Consider the following 26,652-nt stretch of genomic DNA (forward strand, 5'->3'; position numbering starts at 1 on the left):
AGTTTCTTTTTGTTATCCGCTTGGGTGATTAATACATAAGTACAAATAAATAATAGTGGTGTATCTAAAAGACATTGGATTATACTGATGAATTCACTCATTCAGTAAATATTTGCTGAGTGCTGACTATGTTTTCAGGGAACACTAGGTGCTTTCGATGTGAGAAAGAATGAAACCACCAGTAACAGTCCGTCAGAGGCTTTTTGTCTCATAAAGAAGACAGGCACATAAGGATTTAACTTTAATGGAGGGAAAGAGTGCCAATAGGGAAATTGTACAAAAATTATATGCCCCTAAAGAAAATAATGATACATTGATTCTATAATATTTAATCATCAGCTAAATTTCATAATGTTTCACTATTTATTTCTGAGAGTTTTATTAAGCAAACCATCACAGATAGTCAGTACTTTTGCATGTATTTTTTTTTTTTTGTAAAAAAAGTGATTGCTGGGGTAAACTTATCTCAGATACTTAACCTTTAAGTCTTTTTTAGTCTATTGTTACAGTGTTATGATTCTAGAAAGCATAAAGGGTTTTCAGGTTAGTTTTGAAAGTCAGTCAAGTCAAGAATTATTTCAGAATTGTGTGCTTAAAAGGTAGAAAAATCCATTGGAAAATAGCAAAGGGATTTACTTACTGGCTAAAATGTGGACTGCCTCTACATCTCTTCTCTGTGGAAAATAAATCTAATGTATATTCCTTCTGTATCAACACATCATGTTGGAAAGAGAGAGAAAAGCTCTTAACCTACTTTCCTATCTTCAATTTTTAACTTTATCATGCTTGTTAATTGCCTGGGTGTCCTTTAACCATCTATTTCCATGATTCTTTCCCAGAGGCTTGGTTTAATTTTAAAAGTGCAGTGTATTCAGCCCTAATTATGTGAGAGCTCACTGCAGGCAAACAGCGAGAGATAGTAATGACCAAAATGTATTCTTAAATCAGTGTGACAGATACCACAAGCACATTGCTGTAAACATTTAATAACTAGGAAGTATGACCACGTGAGGTAATATTGAAAAGCTAGTGATGTTTGAAAATAAAATTCCTTCCTAGAAACATAACTTCACTAACTGTGATTTTTAAAATATATATATTTTTGTGGTTTTATATTTTTTATTTCTCTTATCAAGTTTTTAAACAAGGTGATCACCTCCACAGCCTCAAATTCTTTTATTATCAATAACTAGACATGAAGTGGTTCTACTTTATCTGAGTTTGAATGAAGTTCACAAAATATGCAGTCCGTGTGCCTGGAAGTACTGTCCACTGTTTTCTTTGAAAAGCATGCTACTATGTTGACTAAGTGTCCACAGTAAATCAAGCATTTTAAGCATTTTTTCATCACAGTTAGTTTTACATTAATTTAGTGGGGGAAAGAATTATTGTTGAAATGTCATGCATGGGACAAGCAAGAGTCGGTGATTTATTCTACAGAGTCAAAATGCAGTATTATCTGCTAAATTCTAACTATGTACCAGACACTGTTTTAAGTGTCTTTATTTATATTATAGTACTGAATCCTTTGAGCAGCCCTACAACGTGTATTATTTGTGTCATATTACAGTCTAGAAAACCAGATTATGGAGTGGTTAGGTGGTCAGACAGCTTCTAAGTAGAGAAGCTTGGGTTTGAACCCAGCGATCTGGCTCAAAGCCCAGGATCTTAACCACTTATCCCGGAGGAATTTAGTCATATCCTGACCCAGTTGACTCAGTCTTTTTCTCTGACTTGATTAAAAAATGTGTTAGAATTTATATATTCTTTTCCCGGCTACAAGAATCTTAGTTATTTAGGTGATGGTCTTGAGTGGGAAATGGTAGCCCATTAGCCAAGTATTGACTGCATTTTTCTGAAAGTTCACTTCCAGTTCACCATGTTGGATTGAATTCTATGTGTAAAAACCTCATTATTCCAAATGCTTATTTCTCTTTATAAAAAGCTAAGTATTTGACAAGAAAGAGTTCAGGGTAAATCTTGAGAATAGAAATGTTCTTATCCAGGCAGGCAACTAAGACAGAAATAAAATATAAAGACTTTGTTTTTTTGTTTTTTTTGGCTCTACTTAAGTTTACTACTCCAGAAAACATAAGAACTAGTGAAAACAATTCTATTTCCTAAAAATACTTATAATCTCCTTTCATTATTATTATTTTTTGTATCCTTTTAAATGATAGTGCTTACATACCAGAAAGAACAGACTATTCAAATGAAAATAGCAGTGAAGAGCTGCACTCTTAGTGAAGGCATTGGGAGGTGTATGGAAATAGAAAGAAGCTGTAAAACTTTAGCTGCAGATATTATTGAAGAAAGATATAGCTATTATACCAAAAGGTCAATGTTTGCTATTAGGTTGCAGTCTACGACCTTAGAAATTTTATATACTAGATAGCTTAAAAATTGGAGTTCATTAGAATAATAGATTACAATTGCATGGGAAAATTTAAGAGAGTTACTATTAGACTTTGAATCTACTAAAAAAAAGGCAGCTAAGAAAGGCAAGAAACAACGTATGAGGTTTTGTGGCAGATGTCCAAGAAATTTCCCTAAAACTACAGTCCCGCTGTGCCTCTGAGATCATTCCCTCTGGTTTCTTGAGGTCTGATAGCAGGATATTCCACCTAATGGAATTATTGTATCCAAAAAGGATTATTTCATAACTCCCCATTACTTATTGGGACTGTGAAGCTTAGAAATAATCTGAGGAACTGAAATTCCAAACAGAATGAAACAAAAACAAAGACAGAAATAACTGAAGAATTCAGGAAAATCCTGCTGAAACTTTTCTGTTTAAAAATAGAGTTAATTTTAAATTCTTGGAAAAATGGGGTAAGTTCTGTTCCAGTCTTCAAAATCAGAATTTCCTAAGAATAATGGGTAATTCAGAAATGTATTTCATCATTTACCCTCTTCTAACTTGGGTAAGTTTAAATTCGTTCTCTGTAAGAAGCATGCTCAAAACACTTTAGTTTAAATAACACAAAATGAAACAAACCTTTGGTTCTGTTATTTTTGATACTTTCATAATTTACTTTTTACCTTTACAGACTTTTGAAAAGATTTTATATTCAGCCTCTCTCCCTTGCTTATCATTACTCGTAAGCCCTGCATTATCTGGCTTTCCATTTGAGCAGAACCTTGGAAACAAAAACAAAAACACAACCAACCAACCAAACAATAAGTCTTGTAAAATGTCATTTAATTCCTTGTTTCTTACTCTAGTAAACACTCTAGACTTGATTTAATTTGAACCCTTAATGGCACCTGACACTCCTTTTGGACTTCTCGGACCCTTCTCTTCTCTCATTATCGCTTAAATGTTACTGGTTCTCAAGGTCTAGCTTCAAGGTCTTGTCTGTCCTCACTGTACATATTGTCCTTGGGAAGTGCCATCCGTTACCATGCCTTTAACTATTGCTGCCTTTTCTGGCCCAGGCCATATTCCTTAGCATCAGACCACAGATCCAACTACCCCTTTGATATGTTATGTCACCTTTGACCTGATGGCCAAAACTGCTCTATGGTTTATGTTTCCTCAAGGATTGAGTGATTAATGATGTACTTACCACTAAATCTCATTATTATTTTAGGCTCCTACTTTGTTCTTCCCTGGCATTCAACCTGTGGTGCATAGGTTTGCACATGGGCAGGTACACACACACACACACACACACACACACACACACCAGACTCACCATGCCGTACTTATTCTGCCATCTAAATCTGTTACCTCTTCATCGTCACTACCAAGGCTCAGGTCTATTTCCTCTCTTACTTTTCTTTTATAATTCATCCATCCATCCATTGGCTTCTAGTGTGGTTCCACTTCTGTCTTCCAAACCAACACCATATTATTCCTACTATATTTTGCTTGTTTTTTAAACATATATTCAATTGTCTTTCATGTGTCTCTACTTTTGTATGTTTTTTCAACTATTTGATATGTCTAAGAACCAAGCCAAAATTTAAAGCTAAATAGACAACTTCAGTTATCTGTACTTTGGAGTTAGGTAGAGAAACAGTGTTGGGTTACAGAGTTAAACTAGAGATAATAAAACAGAGCCAGACAGTTTGGAATGGAATTCAAGAGGCAGGGCTCGGAGAAATTCTCTGAAACTTCACAGCTATGCCATTCAATTCAATGCTGATTTACTAATAACATAGTATGTGGCAGCCACTAAGCTAGACCCAGGATAGGTCACTGAAAAGGCAGACAAAATTCCCACAAATTTGGGGCACCTGGGTGGCTCAGTCGTTAAGCGTCTGCCTTTGGCTCCAGGCAGGATCCCGGGGTCCTGGGATCGAGCCCCACATCAGGCTCCTCTGCTGGGAGCCTGCTTCTTCCTCTCCCACTCTCCCTGCCTTTGTTCCCTCTCTCGCTGGCTGTCTCTCTCGCTAATAAATAAATAAAATCTTTAAAAAAAAATTCCCACAAATTTTTTGACACATAAATGACCATTCCTTTACTTTGCATTCTCTTGGAATTTATTTATAATTTATATTCCATTATCTTGAGACTGCATTAATTTTCTGGTTATTTTAGCCATTCTGTTCTTCCCTCTTTCTCAGATTTTCCCCAGAGCATTTGTGTCTTTTACCTCTTTTAGTTTTGTTCCCTCCCTACTATTTACCTGAGTGGCCTGAATGATATGCTCCAAACATAGCTTATGTTAAGCATGGTGAAATGTTTATTTTGATTTCCCTGTAGAGTAATATAAATCAATATACAATGTAATTATAGTTTTTTAAATTTAATTTAATTTAGTTTTATTTATTTTAAATTACTTCTAATATATTTGATACAATGTATCTGATTGATAAATAAAACTATACAGGTATATATAGATTTGCTTCTGTGTGTGTGTGTGTGTGTGTGTGTGTGTGTGTTTCTAGAACAAGTTATACTCGTATTTCTTTGTGTAGTGGTAAGATGCATATTAAAAATCTTGTTTTCCCGAAGTTCTCATAGACAATGTAACAGACTTACGATGACAAAAGAGATCATACTGGAAATGCTAAGTGATAAGTATGAAACATTTGAAATAAAGTGATACTTCAACAAAGAAATCTTCTGAAAATAAAGCTCATGTGTATAAAGTCCAGCCATGTTAAAAATGAAGTCCAGCATGTACATATATGTGCAGATGCATACTTTGTAAATCATGTAAAGCAGGGAAGCATACACACAACCACAGTGGAGAGCTCCCTATTTGTCTTGATCCAATTAGTGACTAACTGGACCAAGTGTAGGCAAAGTTGCGAAGTATGAATAATCTGTGGTCTGCTCCCTAGCCTTTTCCTGTAGCATTTTTCTCTTTTCACTCCTAAACGTCTTTCCCATTAAAACAGAAAAGTACCTGGGACCAAACATTATTAGTGGTATTTGGATTTAAGTATATGCATCCTATTTTTTTAAAACTTACACTTTTATATCTAATGGTAGAAAAGAAATTTCACAATGGAAAGAAGTGAGCAAATTACTTAATGCAGGTGGGTGTTGGGAGCTGTACAGAGATGACCCTTAAATCATATTAGGCTTATTTGTCTCTTCCTGAAGGTAAAGCTGATTTAATACTTTGGGATGATCCAGGGAAACGTCAAAAGGTACAGTCAAGTATAACAAACAGGACTGAGGATGAAGAACGTTAAGTTTGTAGTGCCACCCTTGGCATGGTTGTGCAAAACTCCTCTAACAGTTCAGCATCTGTGTGCATACAGAGAGCATTCAGATTGCAGCCTCTACCCACATTTAGGTTTGGCTGGAGGATGTGTTGGAATGAAGGGTCACTGGTGACTCAGTGGGCCAGAGAATGAGTACTCTAGGTGATCTGCCATGGGATCTAGTGTATGTGGGAAAGGAACAGTCATGAAAAGTTTGAATGAATGGGTAATAGACATAATATGACTAACAGAGTGAGAGAGAGGACTTGTCTGGCCTAAGATATCTTAAGGGACAAAAGTTGATTTCATTCTGTATCTAAATCTGGAGCAAAGATAGTATCAGACTTGGTATTAGAGGGGTGCTGCAAATTATTGGAAGTATGGGCAGTATGTCTCTCCCAAGATGAAATTCAGAGTAGTAGTAAGAGTAATAGTTTCAGAAAAGTTACCAAATCAGATTTTCCAGGAAATTATATTGCTACTTATTTATATTCTTCAAGCAGCAATAATCGGGAATTCTGAAGTTTGTGACACCTACATTCAATATACAGTAGGTGCTTTTCTTATTGAAAATGCATTCATTCTGTGCTTTCTTATTTTAAATCCCAGAATTATTTGTAATTGTACTCAAAAAATATATATATAAGATTTTATTTATTTGAGAGAGAGAGAACATGAATGGGGGGACAGAGGGAGAGGGAAAAGCAGACTCCCTGCTGAGCAAGGAGCCAGACTCAAGTATTGATCCCAGGACTGAGATCATGACCTGAGCCAAAGGCAGACACTAACTGACTGAGCCACCTGGGTGCCCCTGTATTCAAAATATATTAATAAAATATTCAGTTTTCATGATAATTGAACAATCTTGTCAATTTGTAACATCATTTCCTGATTTATATGTAATCACTAAAAATGTTAAATTGATTCTAGGAGATGGAAGAAGACACACAAGTTAAGTTATAGCTAATGAAAGTGCATTACTATTAATCCTGGTTTAGTGACAAAATATATGTTTTCTATTTCATTATTACAAAACTGTTAGAATTTATAAGGTAAGCTTAACATAAAGTTATGATAAAATATAATAAATTATGTAGTTAGAAGATATTCAATGAAGAAATATGTTTTTTTGTGAAATATATGTTTCCCTCTTTTTATTCATTATCCTTTTGTCAAACAGTGTGATAATTGCCTCCTTAGAGAGTTCTGTGGCACTTAAAATATATAGACCTCTAAGTACTCCTCATAAAATAGTTTTAAAATTGATTAAATTCTAATTGGAGGTATTTAAAAATTTTTGAGTATTTAACCCAAAGAGTTAGTTTACATAATTCATAACAAGCAGCCTGGTTTAAGGCAAATTTGTGTATATGTACAGACTAAAAGTCAATGAAAATAAACATTTTAGTTTTAAAATATAAAGCATAACTATCTCATGGAAAGCTTAGTACAACGCCTAAAAGATTTACGTTTATTATTTAAATGTTTTTGTTGTTTCATCAAAGAGAAAAATATTTTGCCTTAAACATTAAAAATAACTTAAAATGTGAAAATAAATAGTGGGAAAATATTGGGGGAATATGTATACTCATACTTGAAATTGTTGAGTAACGAAGTAAAACTTAGTACTAGAGTGATTCAGCTGTGCCTTTCTTGTGGTAGAGAGCATGAGGTCAAGTTTGTGATAGTTGCTTAGGGGTCTATTTTAGAATGTCTTATCAGTTGATTGTAGCTATAGAAAACTTTATTTGAAGACACACACATTTCTCTATCACCTCTAACCCTCCATTTGTGATGCTGATATAAGCAAAGAATTGTGCTACTTGAAAAAGCCACTAATGACTAGGGATGCTTGGGTGGAATTTGAAAAGATAACCTAAAGAGCTCCCAATGGCCAAAAATGGAACAAATTAAGCAACTAAATAAAAAGGAGTATTGGATTTTAACCCAAAGTATAAAATAAGTATCCATTAACCCATACTGATGTAAATAAACAACTGAATCAATCAATAAATGGAGAAGAGACAAATCTCTCATGTCAAAAATTTCCAAATAATTTATGTAGATTCTCAACCCTCGAGGAAGTGTACTGTAACTCCCCATTCCTTAGTTGAGGGCTGCCAGTAGTGACTTCTTTTAAAGAAAGAGTGAAAATAGGAGTAACTTTACAGTTGAGAAACCTGACCAACATACCACAGCTAGGTAATCAAAATTAATAGTGATAAGTCATATTGCTAGTTATGTACTCTTGACATGATGTGGTCCTCATCTCTGTGGTCTTCCTCCACAAAACCCATAACCCCAGTCTGGTCATGAGAAAAACATCAGACAAATCCCAGTTTTGAGAATATTTTACAAAATACCTGACCCATAGTCCTTAAAAATCTCAAGGTCATCAATATTAAGAATAGCCTGAGAAACTGTCACAACCAGTAGGAACTGAGACATGACAACTTAAGTGTGTATCCTGAATCGGATACTGGAGTAGAAAAAGGACATTGGGTAAAAATAGGGGCAATTAAAAAAAGTATAGACTTTCATTGATAATATTCTATTAATATGAGTTCATTATTAATGACGAAGGTAAGATGTAAAAATAAGGGAAACTGGTTTGTGAAATATGTGGGAACTCACTATCTTTGTAATTTTCTGTAAATTTAAAACTATCCTAAAACAAAGGTTTATTTAAAAGATAAGCAAAACAATTTTTAATAACCAGAGACTTAGAGAAAAGAGCGGAAGCTACAAGCCTTTCCAATTTAAAAAATCTGATCTTTTACATAATATTTGTCTTTATTTTTTATGACACCATTTGTATTTCTGAGTTGTTTAATATGGCAACTTTCTTTCCAAACACACAGACCAAAAGTAGTTACTTTCAGACAAAATAAATTTACTTACCCTAGTTTGTTATTTTGAATTAAGTTCTTAACCAGATTTTTAATTACTTGATGGAATTAAATTGTGTTGACAATATATTTACTTATAGTTTGCAGATGAATACTAGCAACACACGTAATTTTGAGAAATGTCCTCTGAAAACACACTATGAGTAGTTAGGCTCACTGAGGCTTGAGGAAGATTTTACTGTCTGTTATCTCTAGCCTTTGAAGTTCATTATCATGATATTAAAAATAACAGTATTTTAGAAACACAACATTTTGTAGATGAGTATAATAAAATATCTTCTAGCACTTTCTGCACAAACATACCAAAAATTAAAGCAGTCCTTATGCATAGTAGATATGTGTCTTGGTAGGATGCTCACATTTAGTTTGAGACACAAGCCTGAGCAGTCCACACAGTTCTTTGATATTTTATGACTGGTCAAGTGCATTCCAGTAGTCAAACTAATTTATACAGATAGATGCTGTATTGAATAACTTATTTTCCACACCATTCTTTCTCTCTTTCTCCCTCCCATTTCCTCATGACATTTTTGAAATCAGAAGAAATAGCATTTTAAAATGTAGATTTTCATTAAAGTTTTTAACACTTACTTGACATAAACCTCTTTCTTATATGGATTACAAATTTTCAACCAGCTTTAAAAAATGTATTATTTTCTATGTTAGATTTAGTGGCTTTGCAGGAAGAAACTCCTTGCATGTAACAATAGCAAATTCTCTGCCATCTCTGACTCATTTGTATTAGTAGTAATTCAGAACAGAAACTATGCCAGTTTCATAAGGAAACAGTCTTCATGTTTAACTATTGTTTATAGTGAAACACTTCGCTCAAAGTTTTACTGTTAGAAGTGAGTATATTGAATTGAATAATTACATGACAACTGGAGTTGATTCCACCTTCATGATTTTTTTCTTATGTGGTAGTTATTAAAGAGTATTACACTTATGCTGGTTCTCCCAGCATCACCACCATGAAGAAAGTGGTTGAACAGCTCTGGCTGGAACCAGGGCTCAACAGGCACCCACAGATGTGAAACAATTCTGTCTGCAGAATGCTCCACATGACCTCCTGCTGACTGGAGTTTCAAGAGCGAATCCTTTCAGACCCCAGAAAGTCTGTTCCTTTTCATAGTAAAATGACTACTTTGGATGATTTTCTAAACTACTTTTCATGAACCAGTGAACTAAATTTGAAGCCTGTGCAAAAGCTTATCCGTATAACATGTGCTGTCCTATCTACACTTCTACCTTTGTCAGTCCTGAACATTTGGCTCTCCGAACTTTCATACATGTCTATTTCACAAGGGTAATTATTTTGTATACACTGGCAGCAACACACAGTAAAAGACTTAGTGTAAAACTTTTTGATTAAAAAAAGAATATTACACTTAAAAATTTACTCAACTTGTAAGTATTGAGTTATAACTATATACCATGTACTAGGCACTAGAATACATTCAAAGAAAAACTAGACATGAATCTTGATCTCTGAGGCCTTATAGTATATTGGGGGTGGGAGGGTTTAGGGATGAAGCATTTATATAAGTTACTTTAATTTTAATATATATACACGTGTCTGGGTGGCCCAGTCGATTAAGCATCTGCCTTCAGCTCAGGTCATGATCCTGGAGTCTTGGGATTAAGCCCTGTGTTGGTGCCCCCTGCTTAGTGAGGAGTCTCCTTGTCCCTCTCCCTCTATCCCACCCCTCCTCCCCGACTTGTGTTCTCTCTCGCTCTCCCAAATAAATAAATAAATCTTAAAATATTATATAATAGTCAGATAATAGTCAGGTAATCTAATGCATGTTGAAAATGCTTTTCTAGTAATGGACATTAAGGTTACTAGAACAGAGTGATTACTTCAAGTTGAAAAGTTCCAGAGAGTTAATGGAGGGAGGTGGTATTTAAGCTAGACTTTGACAAGAGGTGGGATTTGGGTGATGGAGATAGAAGACCGACATTATAAGCACATAGGTACAACATGGGTGATAACAGAAAGGAAAGGGTAGTGGGAGATATTAAGGTAGGTATATGGAAAATCAATTTTGTTTTTCAAAAATGAGAGATGGGCCTGGATTTTCTGATTGAGAAGACATTTAAATAGGTGTTAAGTACAGGTATTGCCACTTTCGAAGAAATTATAACACTTGCTATTATTTTAAAAATAATTTGATTGTATGACTTAAAATGCGATTTAGAGTCATTAAGTTCCTTGTATCATCCATTGTGTCAGTTACTATTGTAAACTAAGTGAAATTTAGGAATATTTATTTGTTATTTTGTCATGTGCTGTTTAGCATTTTTTTCCAATAAAACTGATTTTGGAGGAAATCTTACTGTGCATAAATATAATGTAATTTATTGCATTGTAGGATTATGTGAATATACGTGTTGCTCATATATTTTGAAAAACATGCATTAAAAGGAGGATTTAATCATTTTCTGGAGATTTTTTTTCCTCCAGTAGATAAATCGTGAGGTAAGAGATCTGATGTTTGATGTAGATCGAACATTAGAGACATTTATGTTTGCAAGTTATATCGCAGTATCTGGAGGCTTCCTTGGGTTTAAATAGTGTAGGAATCTGACAGTTTACAAATTTATCCCATTAAAATGCATTGTCCAGAATTCTGTAATATTCTAATGGAAGATCACTTCCTCCTAGCAACCTCCAATTTGAGGACTAATGTCTATATCCCTGAAGGAAAACGCACTGCTATGTGTATAACATTGAAAGCAATGTTTTAAAGAAGCTGAAGGCCTGAACTAGGAATTAAAATTCTCTTCTAGTTTCCATGGTTTAACTAAAAAACATGGAATGTGTTGGATTTAGAATGTGGCAATTAACTTTTTTTCAGGGAAAAAAAGCTCCAATAAAGCATAATTTGAAGATTCAAGGCTTCCCCCCTTCTATGTTCCTAAATTTGCCTTTCTTTCTTTTTCTTCAGTCTGTGTGAACTGAATATATCACATCTATGATCCAAAGAAAATTTCTCCACTTGGGTCTGTGTCCCATTTTCCCCCATCATCTACAACTACATTTCCCACGTTTTTATTCTTCATACCTATTTTTATTAATAGTTTCCATACTACCAGCTTCCAAATGTGGTTAGATTTCTCCTAGCCTTGGGGCACCTGGGTGGCTCAGTCATTAAGCGTCTGCCTTCGGCTCAGGGACTGATCCCAGGGTTCTGGGATCGAGCCCCACATCGGGCTCCCTGCTCCGCTGGGAGCCTGCTTCTTCCTCTCCCACTCCCCCTGCTTGTGTTCCCTCTCTTGCTGGCTGTCTCTCTCTCTGTCAAATAAATAAAATCTTAAAAAAAAAAAAAAGCTTTCTCCTAGCCTCAAAAAGTAGAAAACAAATATATAAATATATGTACACCTTCACTTACCCAATCACAGAGGGAGATGAGGAACACCGCAGAGCTATCTAAATAAATAAGATGTAAACAATTTGTAATTTGTTCTTCGTGCTACCACACCACCATTGCTTTTGTAATGGTAACCTATGTTTGCATGATCAGTCCAAAACTTTATTCTGTCTTTATTTTTCTCAAATTTTGAGCATCATTTCTCATACATGTTTCCTAGTTTTACCTGTGCTTTTTTTTTTTTCACCAGCTCCTCTTTGTGAAGTTTCTGCTCTCATTAACCTCTACTCCTCAATTTCTCCTGCACTGACCACTCCACCTCTGCTTGCATGATTGCTAAACCAGCACCTCCACTCCTGATCTCCAGGCTTCCTACATGTAGACACTTTTTTTTTTCCCCAACTGAAACAGAACATTTTCACTGGGGTGTTCTTCTAGCCTCTTCAAAACAAACATGTCCAAAAGTGAATGAAATCTTACCGTAAAACCAGGTCTTCTCAATTACTCATTTCTCTGCCTGGCTTCACTTTTAACACCTTTATTCTATATTCTCAAGTTGTAAAACTTAGAATCATCTTCCCTTTCCAACTTATTTCCATTTCTGCACTAGATATTGTTGCAAAGTAGAACTTCTTGCCTCTTCTTTATTCCCACGATGTCCAACCTAGTCAGACCCTCATCATTCTAATCACCTCATACGACTATCACCTCCTTCTAACTGAACTCACATTCCATTCCAATATCATTTACATAGCTTTCACAGCAAATTTTCAAAAAAAAGAAAAAAAGTCTTATTTCATTATCCTGCTCAGTTATTCAAGAATTTCCAAATCTCCCTATTGTATTTCATATTGACTCCAAATTCTTCTGGCTACTTTTAAATTCCTTTATAACGGAATCCCATTATGCCTATTCATCTCTATTTTCAATTTCTCTCAAGAATTCACTCTTGCTCTGCAAGGGTTGATTTCTGCCCAGTGTCTCAATACTTTCACGCTTCTTCACATATCGGCTGTCTCAATACTTTCACGCTTCTTCACATATCGGCATCTTGTATTCCTGTTGTGCCTTTTGTTTCACCTGTCCCAAATCTTACCTGTCAGATCCAGCTTCATCAACCCCTTTGCTCTCCCTTCAAAGCAGGTGTGTTGCATTTTTTGCCATCAACCACATTTTCAGGGATTCATCAAAAAGCTTAGTAGTAATTTTGGCTGGGCCTAGGAAAATTAACCAGCTGTTAAGATCAGTTATCCAGTCATTCACACTCATTTCATCACTCATTTCACTTCTGTGCATGTGGTTCTTAAACTAGCATTGCTGCTTATCATCCTCTTGGGTGAAGAAGTAAGCCATGTCCATAACAGTGAATGTGGTCTTTATGCACATTTTTATGTGAAAACAGCTTTGGGAAAGTTTAGATAATCAAAAGGCACATTTTCAAGAGTGTCTGATAGAAAAGCTATGCAAAATCTGTAGTATCACAGGTGATACTGATCTTCAGATACTGACAGCTGATCTTCAGCTCAGATATTTTCATCCATAATTTTTTAATAATTCAATTAATTTTAAGGTCAGTCTTCTGCCATTTGAGCTCAAGTATTCCAGTGAAGACAGTGATTCTCAATAACTCTTGGGGGTAGTAGAGAACAATAACATCATCAGTAACTAAAACTACTTCTGTTTATCTTGATACAATCTACATTCTAGTTGAATTATATGATTTTCCAAGGCTTGCATGCTAATTCATTCATTTAATCATTCATCAATACGACAAATATATTTGGAGCACCTGCTATCTGCCAGAAATAAGTCATATGTTGAAGCTACAGTCTCTGTGTCTGCTCCCTTTGGGACTTTCCTAATCCATTTTTTTCCCATCTGAAATGCTGTCTCTGGCTCCACCTCATTTTTATCTATCAAAATCCCTGGATCAGCTAAGTGTCACTTTCCTGCAGTTTCCTCCAGCCCCTTGAACTAAGTTCCCTGAACTCGGTTCTTGCAGTTTCCTTCTTTCCTTAATTTCTAGAGTGCTTTATGCTCTTAATTGTCATCTGAATTGATCATGTTGTACCTTGTATTTTAGTCATATTCATACATCTTACACTTGTCATGATGTCTTACAAAGTATAAAAGATCAAAAATTTTTCTGAATTGAAATAAAATTTTGTTGGATTGAAGTGAGAAATATACACTACCAATTCTATGTTTAAGTGAATTATTCAAACATAGCATTTCACACTGATCAGTATAATTACATGATGACTTGTCCTCCCTTGGCTCAGGTTATTGGAATCTAGCTTAAGGACAGATAATGCAAATATGTGTTTATTCCTAGAACCGAATCTTATGAAATATTCAATTTTCATCTTAGAAAAACTTCATTATCACAATGATGCAAGTAAATGACGGAGAAATATATTATTAAGGTATGTAAAGAGATATATGAATTAAAAATATATAACTATCTTAGTCACTCAGTTATTCTTGGAAAGATGTTTCTTTGCACTCTCTTTGCCAAGCCACCCTCTCCTTCTCTCAGAGATTTCCATCCCAGCCTCATTTCCTGGTTCATATTTTTGTTGCCTAAGAGTGGACTTGGCTCATGACCATCACTTTGGCTCTTTCCTCCTTTCTGTCTATAAAATTTCCCTCTTGGAGGACTCATATTCTCCCATGAGTAGATTCAGTTTTCAAATCTATGCAAAACCTCTTAAAGTTGTTTCCCTAGCCCTGGCATCCCTTCTGAATTCTAGAATAGTATAGTTCCAACTGTCTTTCATCATGTGAATATGAAACATATTAAACTCATTATATCCAAAATGAAGTTTATAATCTTCCCCACATCTACTGCAAAGCTTCCATGCTATCATTTTCTAGTTTCTCTGGTATAAGACATAGTTTTGTTTGACTCTCTTAACTTCCATCTCCTCGAATCCAGACAGTCCCACATCTTATGTTTCCCTCATAAGGATTTTTTACTTCCTTCTTTTCTGCCTTCCCCAAGTTAGTTTTCATATTAAACGTCTTAAAAGTTGCTTCAGTACTCTTAGTTTCTTACTCTGACACACACTTATCTTCTATAAAGGAAAACTCCTAGATTTGAGAAGATTGTTGGAGCCTGTCTAGGTTCAGTTTCTACAAGGAAGAAGAGAGATACCCAGAGAGAGGCAATTTTCTTAAGATTACAAGGTTTAGGTAATACTAAATATCCAAAGTTAAGCACTTGTGCATCCAATCTAATCTTTTTTCTGCCCTGTCACACTGCTTATTTTTAAGTAGGTTTTTTTTTTTTCCTAAAACGAAGAATTATTTTCATCAACGATAAACACAAGTATGACACAAATATTGCAAGATAACAGCAGACTTATTTTTCTATAAAGTTGTTTTAAAGTAAAGAGCAATGGGGCGCCTGGGTGGCACAGCGGTTAAGCGTCTGCCTTCGGCTCAGGGCGTGATCCCGGTGTTATGGGATCGAGCCCCACGTCAGGCTTTTTCCTCTCCCACTCCCCCTGCTTGTGTTCCCTCTCTCACTGGCTGTCTCTATCTCTGTCAAATAAATAAATAAATAAATCTTTAAAAAAAATAAATAAAGAGCAGTGAAGTTGGAAAGTATTAAGGCAAAAAGTCAACATTATGCTTATTAAATAAGACTCCTACTATTCACAATGCTTGATGGCCAGTTAATATCCATAAAACTTGGAACTAAATAAATAGATATCAGCTGTCCAAATTATGGATCTGTTATCTAGAATGCATTTTCAACAGTACATATTTAGAGTGGAGGCAGAGATAAGTACATAATTTTGCATTTGTGATGATCTACTTAGAGAATTAATACCAATTATTTTCTATAAAGACATTCTGATGCACATAAGGAAAATTGTGCTATGGCTATAGCATAAACAGTATTGCTTTTTTTGTGTGTAAAAATACTGATAAATACAAATCTAAATAAATATGATGTATAACATTATACTGGAAAGAACCCTGGGTTAGTTACCAGAAAACCTAGCTTCAAGTCTTAGATGCCACTGCCTAGCCAAGTGATTTTGGCTCAGTCACATACCATTTTGTTTTAGGTTTCTCATCTTAAACATAGAGCTAATATAACATTTTGTATGTTGAGTAAATACAATGAAAATGATTACTATGAAAATATGAATACTAAGTTGTTTTATAGCAATTGGGAAATAGCTATTATCTGACAAACTCCTACGATGTCACAGTAGTTTGACAACCAAGTTGAAATGTAACAAAATAGACCTATAATACTGATTCACCTTACCAGTATTAGTTGCTAGAGTTTCATCAATTCATGTTCTAGAAATGTTTGTGCTGATAACTTGCAGAACATTTTATGTTGATCCTAAGCATACTTTTTTCTTTTAATATATGTTTTATAATTTAATTTGATGTGAATTTGTTAATGACATCAGTCTCTGCTAATGTTTTTCCTACAGTATGCTTGACACTGTACTGATATTTAAAATGTCTCAACTCATTGTTATTTTCCTTGATATATTTTGGAAAACCCAGTAGCTTTCAATGTAAAGGGGTTTGTCATCCTAAAATAATACCTCTAACTGGGGATGTACTGTATGGTGACTAACATAATATAATAAAAAATCATTAAAAAAATAAAATAAAATAAAATAAAATAAAATAAAACCTCTATTTCTTTTAAAATCTGACATAAATTTTACTCAGAGGAGGAGTTATATAAGACAAATGGCTATGAAACAAAGAGTTTTCCCTTGGATTTTATTTTATTTTATTTTTTATTTATTTATTTATTTTTTAAAATTTTTAAAAATTTATTTATTTGACAGAGACAGCCAGCGAGAGGGAACACAAGCAGGGGGAGCGGGAGAGGAAGAAGCAGGCTCCTAGCGGAGGAGCCTGATGTGGGGCTTGATCCCAGAACACTGGTATCATGCCCTGAGCAGAAGGCGATGCTTAACAACTGCCCCACCCAGGCGCCCCCTCCCTTGGATTTTAAAAAAATTGAGTATAGTTGACATACAATGTTACGTTAGTTTCAGGCGTATGACATAGTGATTCCACATATCTGTACATTGTGCTATGTTCACCAAATAGCATAGCACCACAGATGGTGTATCTACCATCTGTCATCATACGATGCTATTACAATATCATTGACTGTATTCCCTATGTGGTACCTTTTGTTCCAACAGCCTGTTTATTCCAAAACCGGAACCCTGTATCTCCCCCTCCCCTTCACCCATTTTACCCACCTTCCTACCTCCCTTTCTTGTGGCAACCATCAGTTCTCTGTTTTTATAAGTCTGATTCTACTTATTGTTTGGATGTTTATTCTTTTTTTTTTTTAAACTTCATCATTTTATTAGAATGTCTTAGTGCTGGTCATTTTTTTGTTTTTATTTAAATTCAATTAATTAACATATAATGTATTATTGGTTTCAGAGGTAGAGGTCAGTGATTTATCAGGCTTATTTAATACCCAGTGCTCATTACATCACATGCCCTCCTTAATGTCCATCACCTAGTTACTCCATCCCCCCACCCCTCCAGCAACCCTCAGTTTGTTTCCTATAGTTAAGAGTCTCTTATGGTTTATCTCCCTCTTTGATTTCATCTTGTTTATTTTTTTTCCTCTCTTCCCCTATGATTCTCTGTTTTGTTTCTTAAATTCCACATTATCAGTGAGACCATATGATAATTGTCTTTCTCTGATTGACTTATTTCACCTAACATAATACCCTCTAGTTACATCCACATCATTTCAAATGGCAAGATTTCGTTTTTTTGATGGCTGAGTAGTATTCCATTGTATTTATATATACAACATCTTCTTTATCCATTCATCTGTCGATGGGCATCTGGGCTCTTTCCATAGGTTGGCTATCGTGGACATTGCTGCTATAAACATTGGGGCATAGGTACCCCTTTGGATCACTACATTTGTCTCTTTGAGGTAAATACCCAGTAGTGCAATTGTTGGGTCGTAGGGTAGCTCTATTTACAACTTCTTGAGGAACCTCCATACTGTTTTCCAGAGTGGCTGCACCAGCTTGCATTCCCATCAACAGTGCAAGAGGGTTCCCCTTTCTCTGCATCCTCGCCAACATCTGTCATTTCCTGACTTGTTAATTTTAGCCATTCTGACTGGTGTGAGGTGGTATCTTAGTGTGGTTTTGATTTGTATTTCCCTGATGCCAAGTGATGTGGAACATTTTTCATTTGTGTGTTGGCCGTTTGGATGTGTTCTTTGGAGAAATGTCTGTTCGTGTCTTCTGCCCATTTCTTAATTGGATTATTTGTTCTTTGGGTGTTGAGCTTGATAAGTTCTTTATAGATTTTGGATACTCTCTTTATCTGAGAAGACATTTGCAAATACCTTTTCCCATTCTGTCAGTTGTCTTTTGGTTTTGTTGACTGTTTCCTTTGCTGTGCAAAAGCCTTTTATCTCCATAAAGTCCCAATAGTTCATTTTTGCCTTTGTTTCCCTTGCCTTTGGAAGCTTGTCTAGCAAGGAGTTGCTGCAGCTGAGGTCAGAAAGGTTGCTGCCTGTGTTCTCCTCTAGGATTTTGATGGATTCCTGTCTGACATTTAGGTCTGTCATCCATTTTGAGTCTGTTTTTGTGTATGGTGTAAGGAAATGGTCCAGTTTCATTCTTCTGCATGTGGCTGTCCAATTTTCCCAACACCATTTGTTGAAGAGACTGTCTTTTTTCCCATTGGATATTCTTTCCTGCTTTGTCGAAGATTAGCTGACCACAGAGTTGAGGGTCCATTTCTGGGTTCTCTGTTCTGTTCCATTGGTCCATGTGTCTGTTTTTGTGCCAGTAGTATACTGTCCTGATGATTACAGCTTTGTAATAAAGCTTGAAGTCTGGAATTGTGATACCACCAGCTTTTTAGATTCCACATATGAGTGAAGTCATACAGTATTTATCTTTCTCAGTTTGACTTATTTCACTTAGCATAATATCCCCTAGGTCCATCCGGATTGTCACAAATTACAAGATCTCATCCTTTCTTATGTTGCATAATATTCCATTATATATATCACATATATATACCATATTATATATCCAAACATACATATACATACATACACACACTACATCTTTATCCATTTATCTATCAATACACACTTAGGTTGCTTCCATACCTTGGCTATTGTAAATAATACTACAATAAACCCTTGGATGTTTAGCAAACAGTATGAGAATGGCAGCTTCTACTCCCCAGGACCAGCATAGGTCCTGGGAAGATTGAGGGCCAGATCTCAAACCAAGCACTCTGTAACCTCAGGGAACCATGATGTTTGAAAAATATCCTTCTAAATATTCTGATGACTCCCCTCTGCAGCTCTTCTTGAAAGCAGTTGGGGTTTATTAGACTAGCCAATATGGGTTCCATGGCTCCTCCTCTACCCTCTTACTCTACTGGCTAAATTAGTCCTTATTACAAGAATGTGCAGAATCTGTTCACATTTCTTCAGAGATTTAACCTAGTTAAGTTTTTTTTAAAAAGATTTTTTATTTATTTATTTGACAGAGATAGAGACAGCCAGCAAGAGAGGGAACACAAGCAAGGGGAGTGGGAGAGGAAGAAGCAGGCTCATAGCGGAGGAGCCTGATGTGGGGCTCGATCCCATAACGCCGGGATCACGCCCTGAGCCGAAGGCAGACGCTTAATCGCTGTGCCACCCAGGTGCCCCTAACCTAGTTAAGTTTTATGTATTCAGTTTTTTAAGTCTTTTCTCAGAAGTTGGGCTTTTCATTTCTTTAATCATCTTTCCCCCCTATTCTTTTCTGGGCACCTTCCTGCTTGTCCACATTTTCATGATATTGAGGTCCCCAGAACAGACAAAAATATTCAAGAGATAGATACTTAATACTGAAATTATAATACAGTGCCTTATTTCTTAAAGGCTTTGGTGTTCATGCATTCATTTATTCAACAGGTATTTAGAGAGTTCACTGTAGTTGTGGACACTGTATTAGACAATGGAGATACAGTGAAAAGTAGAAAGACACATGATTCCTGACTACAGTACATCTACTGTAGTTGGAGAAATAGACCTTAGAAAAATTGTCCACCTACATATCAAAATACAAAGCATGTGTGTGTGTGTGTGTGTGTGTGTGTGTGTTATGAGGGAAAAACCAAGGTACTTAGAAACTGTATGACTGGGGCACTTGGCCACGTGTGGAGGTTATTTCTTCATTCATCAATAAGGCGTAGTTATTGCCTTCCATAAAAATACCAAGGGAAGGCTTGTGAGAGTTTGTGCCCGCCCAAATATTTTTTGCAATCTTGTATGAAGTGTGACTAAGTGTCTTTAGGATATGTTGTTATTTTTTTATTGACCAACAATTACAACTCTAAGCAAAAGCAGTATGCTGGCTAAGGAAAAAGTTTTATTCAAGTTCTAAATCCCTTTTCCACATCGCCAATTTGCCACCCCCTCACTCCCACCCAAAAAGATATTTTGGCGATGCCCCTGCTTGCCCCTGGATTAGGCTTAATACATTCTAAGGTTCGTGTGCCACACAGGTTCAGAGAAAAAAGAGGAGCGACTGTGGCTTAGGGACCTTAGGATTGTGCTAGAGGATAAAGAAGGTAAAGAAGAGGAGAAAGGGATGAAGTGTATCCCAAGCACTTGCAGGGAGCAATTGTGCAGAAGAAGTTAAGAAAAGGAGGCACAAAGGACAAGTAATTAGATTAGCCTGAATAAAGCTCTGTGAGCAGGTTGAGGATTAGCGAGAGAAAAGGTCAGAAAGATTGGATAAGAATGTAAATTAAGATGTTTACATCCATTTTAAATTGCCAACAGTTTTGGCATGATTTAATTCTCATGGACATATTTTATAGGTTGATACTTCTCGTACTCTTTTGTTATTATATAACACTGTATGGGTTTTGAAATAATGACCTTTGAGTTAGTAATCTCAAAACACAACAAAATAATTATTTCAAGAATTGCTGTCTTTGGCACATACATAAGCTCAGTTCTTGAGTCTTTTTTTTTTTTTTCCAGTTATCTCTCTGGTACCAAGAAAACTCGGAAATTTTATGTCTTCACAAGTTTTCTGTTTTTGTTACTCGCTTTTTTTAGCTACTGAAGAAGCTAAACTACAACCTGTCACTTACCCGAAGGTGGAAGCCGCATCTTTTAAAAATGTGCTGAAATGTACAAATCACAAAAACCTCTTGCAGAATTCAATAAATTTATAGTTAGTTTTAAAATTTCTTGTAGGGTGCAGGGCTACGTGAAAAAGCTCAAGTTAACTCCCACCTATTATTGGGATTCAGTTATCTGTGGAGCAACAGCCTATCGTGGATGTATTGTCTGTTAAAGCGGGGGGGAAAAAAAAAGATTTAGGAAGTGTCCCTGAATGAAGAGGGGAGGGATGAAAGAAGAGATGCCAAACATATTTCTACTTACAGCTGTTTAGAAACATACATATATGGGGACCGAAGTGGAGTATTCATTCAATTCATTTGTAGGGGAATGAAAATTTCTCCTACTGGCAGTTCTGCTTCAAATATGGCCAGGTGTTTGTGTGAATTACCCAGACAATTAAAGAAACGTGGTCCTCAATTTTTAAATATTCCACAGGAAATGTTACTCTGCCCACACACCCTTGATACTTGTTACAGACCTGGGAACATACGCTCCTGGGAGAAGCATGTTCTTCCCTGACACATCACCCATTCCGCTCCTCAGACAACACGCAGCTGCCTGTGTAATTCAAGTATGAAATAGCATCATTATTTACAGGGAGAAAAAAAATAAACTAAATGGAAGTAATATTTCTGTTATCCATGTAGAACCTAAAATCCATGGACATGAATAATTTTCAACTTCAAAAGTTGTTTGCTAAAATAAATAAGTAGATCTTGATTATTTCCAAAGGTATTCTGAAGAAAATATGGTACTATGAAATTTATAACTATAAGCAGAATGTAATGCTTTTAATTGAGCTTTTATTTGATCACATTCTTGGCTGTCCTTGATTATGGCTGTCCTCATTTTAATTGGAAAAACAAGGTTTTTAAAAATATATGAAGAGAGGGGCGCCTGGGTAGCTTAGTCCTTGAGCGTCTGCCTTCGGTTCAGGGCATGATCCTGGCGTTCCGGGATCGAGTCCCACATCGGGCTCCTCCGCTGGGAGCCTGCTTGTTCCTCTCCCACTCCCCCTGCCTGTGTTCCCTCTCTCGCTGGCTGTCTTTCTCTCTGTCAAATAAATAAATAAAATCTTTAAAATATATATGTGTATATATATATATGAAGAGAAAATACTTGATGTAGCCTTGGACTTGTTTGATCTCATAACAGCTAAAGCATTGACTAAAAATGTAAATACACCACCAGACCTTATAGTTTTCATGGTATTTAATCCCTTTAACTCTACCTTGTCTGTTTCTCTTGGTCTTCCTAGTGGCAGCCTACAAACTGGCACCGCTTTAGTACTCAGGGAATGTACGTGGCATTGTGCACACCAACTCAAGTTTCTGTCGTATAAATGAAGTATCAATTACTGACTCTGTGAAATCTTGCCCAATTCTTCTGTCCTTCCCCCAAGGAAAACTTGATCTCTCTCCTTGGTGTGCAGTAGGTTTGCTCTTTTTTATAGGTCTATCATAGAACTTACACTATTTTAGAAAATACTATTGTTTATCTTTCCTAGACCTTCTTTTCTTGAGGACTGGGCTGTGTCTAATTCTCTTTGTAAGCTTCACGACAAGCTTAGGGAGCAGCACGTATTTGTTGATAAATTTGTTTGTGCTGTGAATAAAATACAACCTCAGGACCTCCTCAACAAATGCTTGCTTTGAATTTCTTTAATAATAGTACTTTTTTTTTTTAAGATTTTATTTATTTATTCGACAGAGACAGAGACAGTCAGCGAGAGAGGGAACACAAGCAGGGGGAGTGGGAGAGGAAGAAGCAGGCTCATAACGGAGGAGCCTGATATGGGGCTCAATCCCATAACACCGGGATCACGCCCTGAGCCGAAGGCAGACGCTAAACCGCTGTGCCACCCAGGCGCCCCAATAGTACTTTTTAAAATGGATGACCAATTGTTTTTCTCTTGGAAAACCAGAGTACTTATATTATACCATTTATGAACATGCCTTGAACTTTCTCCTATCTTAAGTACACGTTTTCATTTTCCTATTAGATTGGAAGTTCTTGAGATCAGAATTTGTATATAGTTTATGTTTGCATTTCTCAGTGCTTAGCATAATATCTACTATGTAGAAGGTAGCCAATGAATATTTGTTGGGATTATTATAATGTAACCATCTGGAGAAAATATTTGGTACTAAATTTGACTTTTGCTTTACAAATGCTTTTTGCCTTTAGAGCATCTGAATTGACTTTAGTTTATACACTCACTAGTGAGATATCTTTGCAGGCCAAAGCAGAAAGATTCAGAAATCACCTTTGAAATAGGCAATTTAGAAGATGTATATTACTGCATGGGGAAAGGGACAGATGAACTATCATGTTTATTCTCTGGGAATGTAGGTAAACTCTCAATGGCTTCTGTATTGAAAGGCACAGAAACCAAAGGCCAGCCGTGGGGCCATACCTGCAGCACCATAGTCTACTCCCCTTAAGAGCTTGGCACTTCCCTTGTGAAAACAATTTTGTTTTCATTTCAGATAGGTAACTGATGAAGACAGGTGTCAAGTGTGGCTATGCTGCCCTACTGTGCTACTAAGTGTGGGAAAGTTCTGTTTTATTTTGTTTTAATATTGCTCTTAAATCCTTGGTTCATTTCAGTATTGACTATGGTGGAAGGAGCATTAGCATGAAAATTGGTCATGGGTTCAAAAGCAGTTTTACTCATTTCTTCCCTGCAAAAACTTAAGAATGTCCCTTAGTTGGATGGGTTTCAGTTTCCTCTTAAAGATAATGCCGCCAACCTCTTTGATTGTTATGAGTATCAAATGAGACAATGTTCACAAAACGCCTATTATAAATGTTGTTTATACTTTATTGCCCTGATGCTGCTTTCCTTTTTAATACTCAATGAGGTAAATTATTATATACAGAAATCAGGATCTTGAACACATTCAAAAACTTCCATTAAATGTAAACATTTTGCAGACTTGGGCACACAATAATGTGCTTTGATACTGATTTTGAACCTTCCATCATAACCTCAAGCTGGAGCAATAATGCAAAAGATTTGTGTGGCTTTGGCAGCTTAGGCATGAGCAAAGAGGATAAGGGTTTGTTGGGATTTGCAGAGTAACAATAAACATAGGGAAGTGACCTATATTATCAGTGACAAGAAAGATAAACCTGACAATTTGAAAACAAAAGCAATGTGGTGGGAAGATTGTGGTAGCAATGAGGGAAGAATTATTCTGAAATTAAAACCTCTAACTTGAATAAACCTTAAATTAGTGATGTATTTAGATGAAAGAATTCACTCATCTCCTTCTTTTCAGAATTTCACAGTGGATGGATGAAAGTATGTCAGCAAATGTAAAGCCCTTAGGAGCTGTCTTTTTTTTTTTTTTTTTTTTTTTGCAGTTGCTTTGTATTTATTGCACTTACTCTTTTTTCCCTTTTTTTTCTTTCCAAATTTTTACTTAAATTCTAGTTAGTTAACATATAGTGCAGTATTGGTTTCAGGAGTAGAATTCAGTGATTCATCTCTTACATATAACACCCAGTCCTCATCACATCATGCGCCCTTCTTATTACCCATCTCCACCCATCTAGCCCAACCCCCACTCACCTCCCTCCATCAACCCTGCTTGTTCTCTGTCCTTGAGAATCTCTTAGGATCTCATTTAACTGAGCTTCAAAGTAAAAGTGTCATGGGACTATCTTTTGGTAAGATGTTAATATGGAGTTTCTTTTAGTCTGTCCTTGAAAAGAGTTAAAAAAAAATAGATGTTAACAATGAATTTTACACTAGAGTGAATGGCGCTAGAACACATTTTAGTTGACAAGACCACTGACAATATTTTTACTTTCCTTAAAGGAATGAAGTGCCGAGAGTCACAGTGGGGAATAAAAATTTTAAGAATCACTTTATGGTAAATCAAATGGAAATACCAAGAAGCGAAGGAGTAGTTTTAGATTGGACTTTTTTAAGTTAAGTAATAGGAGCTGTTTTATACATTTTGTACTCACCTTTTATAATTAAGAATTTTTGTTTTATGGAAAATCTATCTCTATGATACCATAAGGATAGAAAACTGCAGTGTAGAACTACTTAATCTTCAGGTAGTTCGTTCCCCATTTTGTACCTTTTGAGTAAAGTTGTATAGATTTATAGAAATAATATTTCATGTGTGACAATTAGGAGTAGACAGGTGTTTTGATACACTAGAATGAAAGTTGTGGCCTTCCCCTGAAATAAATTTGAATGACATAATGAAAATACCCTGAGTGACATCTTTCTTCCTGTTGTCTAAAACAAGAAAATTAGAATAGTTAAAAAATATGCATCATAATTCTACCACTCATGGATAAATAAATGTTTAATTTCCAAACCACCTAAAGGAACAAATGGTCATTTGCTTTAATTAAAATCTTATAATGTTGTAATAATCCCTCCTTAACATAAACGTGATTAATTTGGATTTGATCATTGGGAAATCAGAAGTATGTATACTGTTTGGTGGGCAATTTAAGTATAAAGAAGATTGGCATATAGTTTTGCTAGAAAGAAGCATAAGAGCAGTATTTTCAGACATTGTTTATTAAATGGTCTATCAAATTATTATTGACACCGTATTTTGTAAAATACTCACTGTTCATTAGTAGGTACTCTCAAATGCTGACAATTGCATAGAGAAATTGAGATAAGAGTTAGAGGCAGGGAGATGAACCCCAGCTGGGCTGGGGATTGGATACAAGAGAATACTGGCGTTTAATTTGACCACTGTAGTTACTGAGGGAAATATAGAGGTTGATTTTGGGTTTTGGGAGAAGGAAATCCAGGCATTTGTTGGGCAGTGGCAAACACAGAGAGTCTGGAAAACAGTATTTTTAAATTTAGCTGAGGACCATATATGAACAAAAAAAAGATAAGCTTCAAGATATAGAATTGGGACACACTAGAGAATTTTGAATGATTGCATTTCGTTTTGCAAGCAATAGGAAAGCCTGGATATAAATAGGAAGTAATTTACTAGGGCAGGTAGAAACAGGAAAATTAGTAAGCAGAATAGTGATGTAATAAAAACTTCATAAAGAATGTTGGCAATGGAACAAAACAAAAAGCTGAATATGAAAACTATTGTCTTAGAAGGATTAATAAGGCTGGGCAAATGATCAAATGCCAGAACTGGGCTGACGGAGTAGTCAGGGATAATTTTTAAGTTTTATGCCTAGTGGCTAGCTGAAAGAAAGTAAGAATGAAAAGAAGAAGAAAAAGAAGAAAAAAAAGCAGCAGCTGCTATGTTATGCTATAATAAATAGAAATAAAAATATCAGGAGAATTATTTTGGGGCCATAAGGTTAATTGGCTAGGATTTAGCCCCGTTGACATGGCTGTTCCATTGAGACTAATGATGGTGTGTATAGTTAGAAATGCATAACTCTATCTCGGAACTTAAGGCCAGATTTGAGAACCACTTACGTTAACATATTAGTTACATTGACATACTATGTTCACATATTAGCATTTGGGGGTTGATGAGACCAAAGGAAAGAGTGATGGAGGGCTGAGAAGCTGAGT

General features: G+C 35.7%; 1 protein-coding gene and 1 pseudogene across 1 annotated transcript in view; both read left to right on the plus strand.

The window, feature by feature from the left end:
• Positions 1 to 26,652, plus strand: part of LOC148108864 (potassium/sodium hyperpolarization-activated cyclic nucleotide-gated channel 1-like) — a 60,136-nt gene that overhangs the window by 14,778 nt on the left and 18,706 nt on the right. The gene's annotated exons all lie outside the window — the stretch shown is intronic.
• LOC123785395 (guanine nucleotide-binding protein G(I)/G(S)/G(O) subunit gamma-5 pseudogene) lies at positions 6,045 to 9,705 on the plus strand (annotated as a pseudogene).

The sequence above is a fragment of the Ursus americanus genome, chromosome 15 (assembly GCF_024610735.1).
Source record: "Ursus americanus isolate L20-20 chromosome 15, mUrsAme1.1.p, whole genome shotgun sequence".
Lineage (NCBI taxonomy): Eukaryota > Metazoa > Chordata > Mammalia > Carnivora > Ursidae > Ursus > Ursus americanus.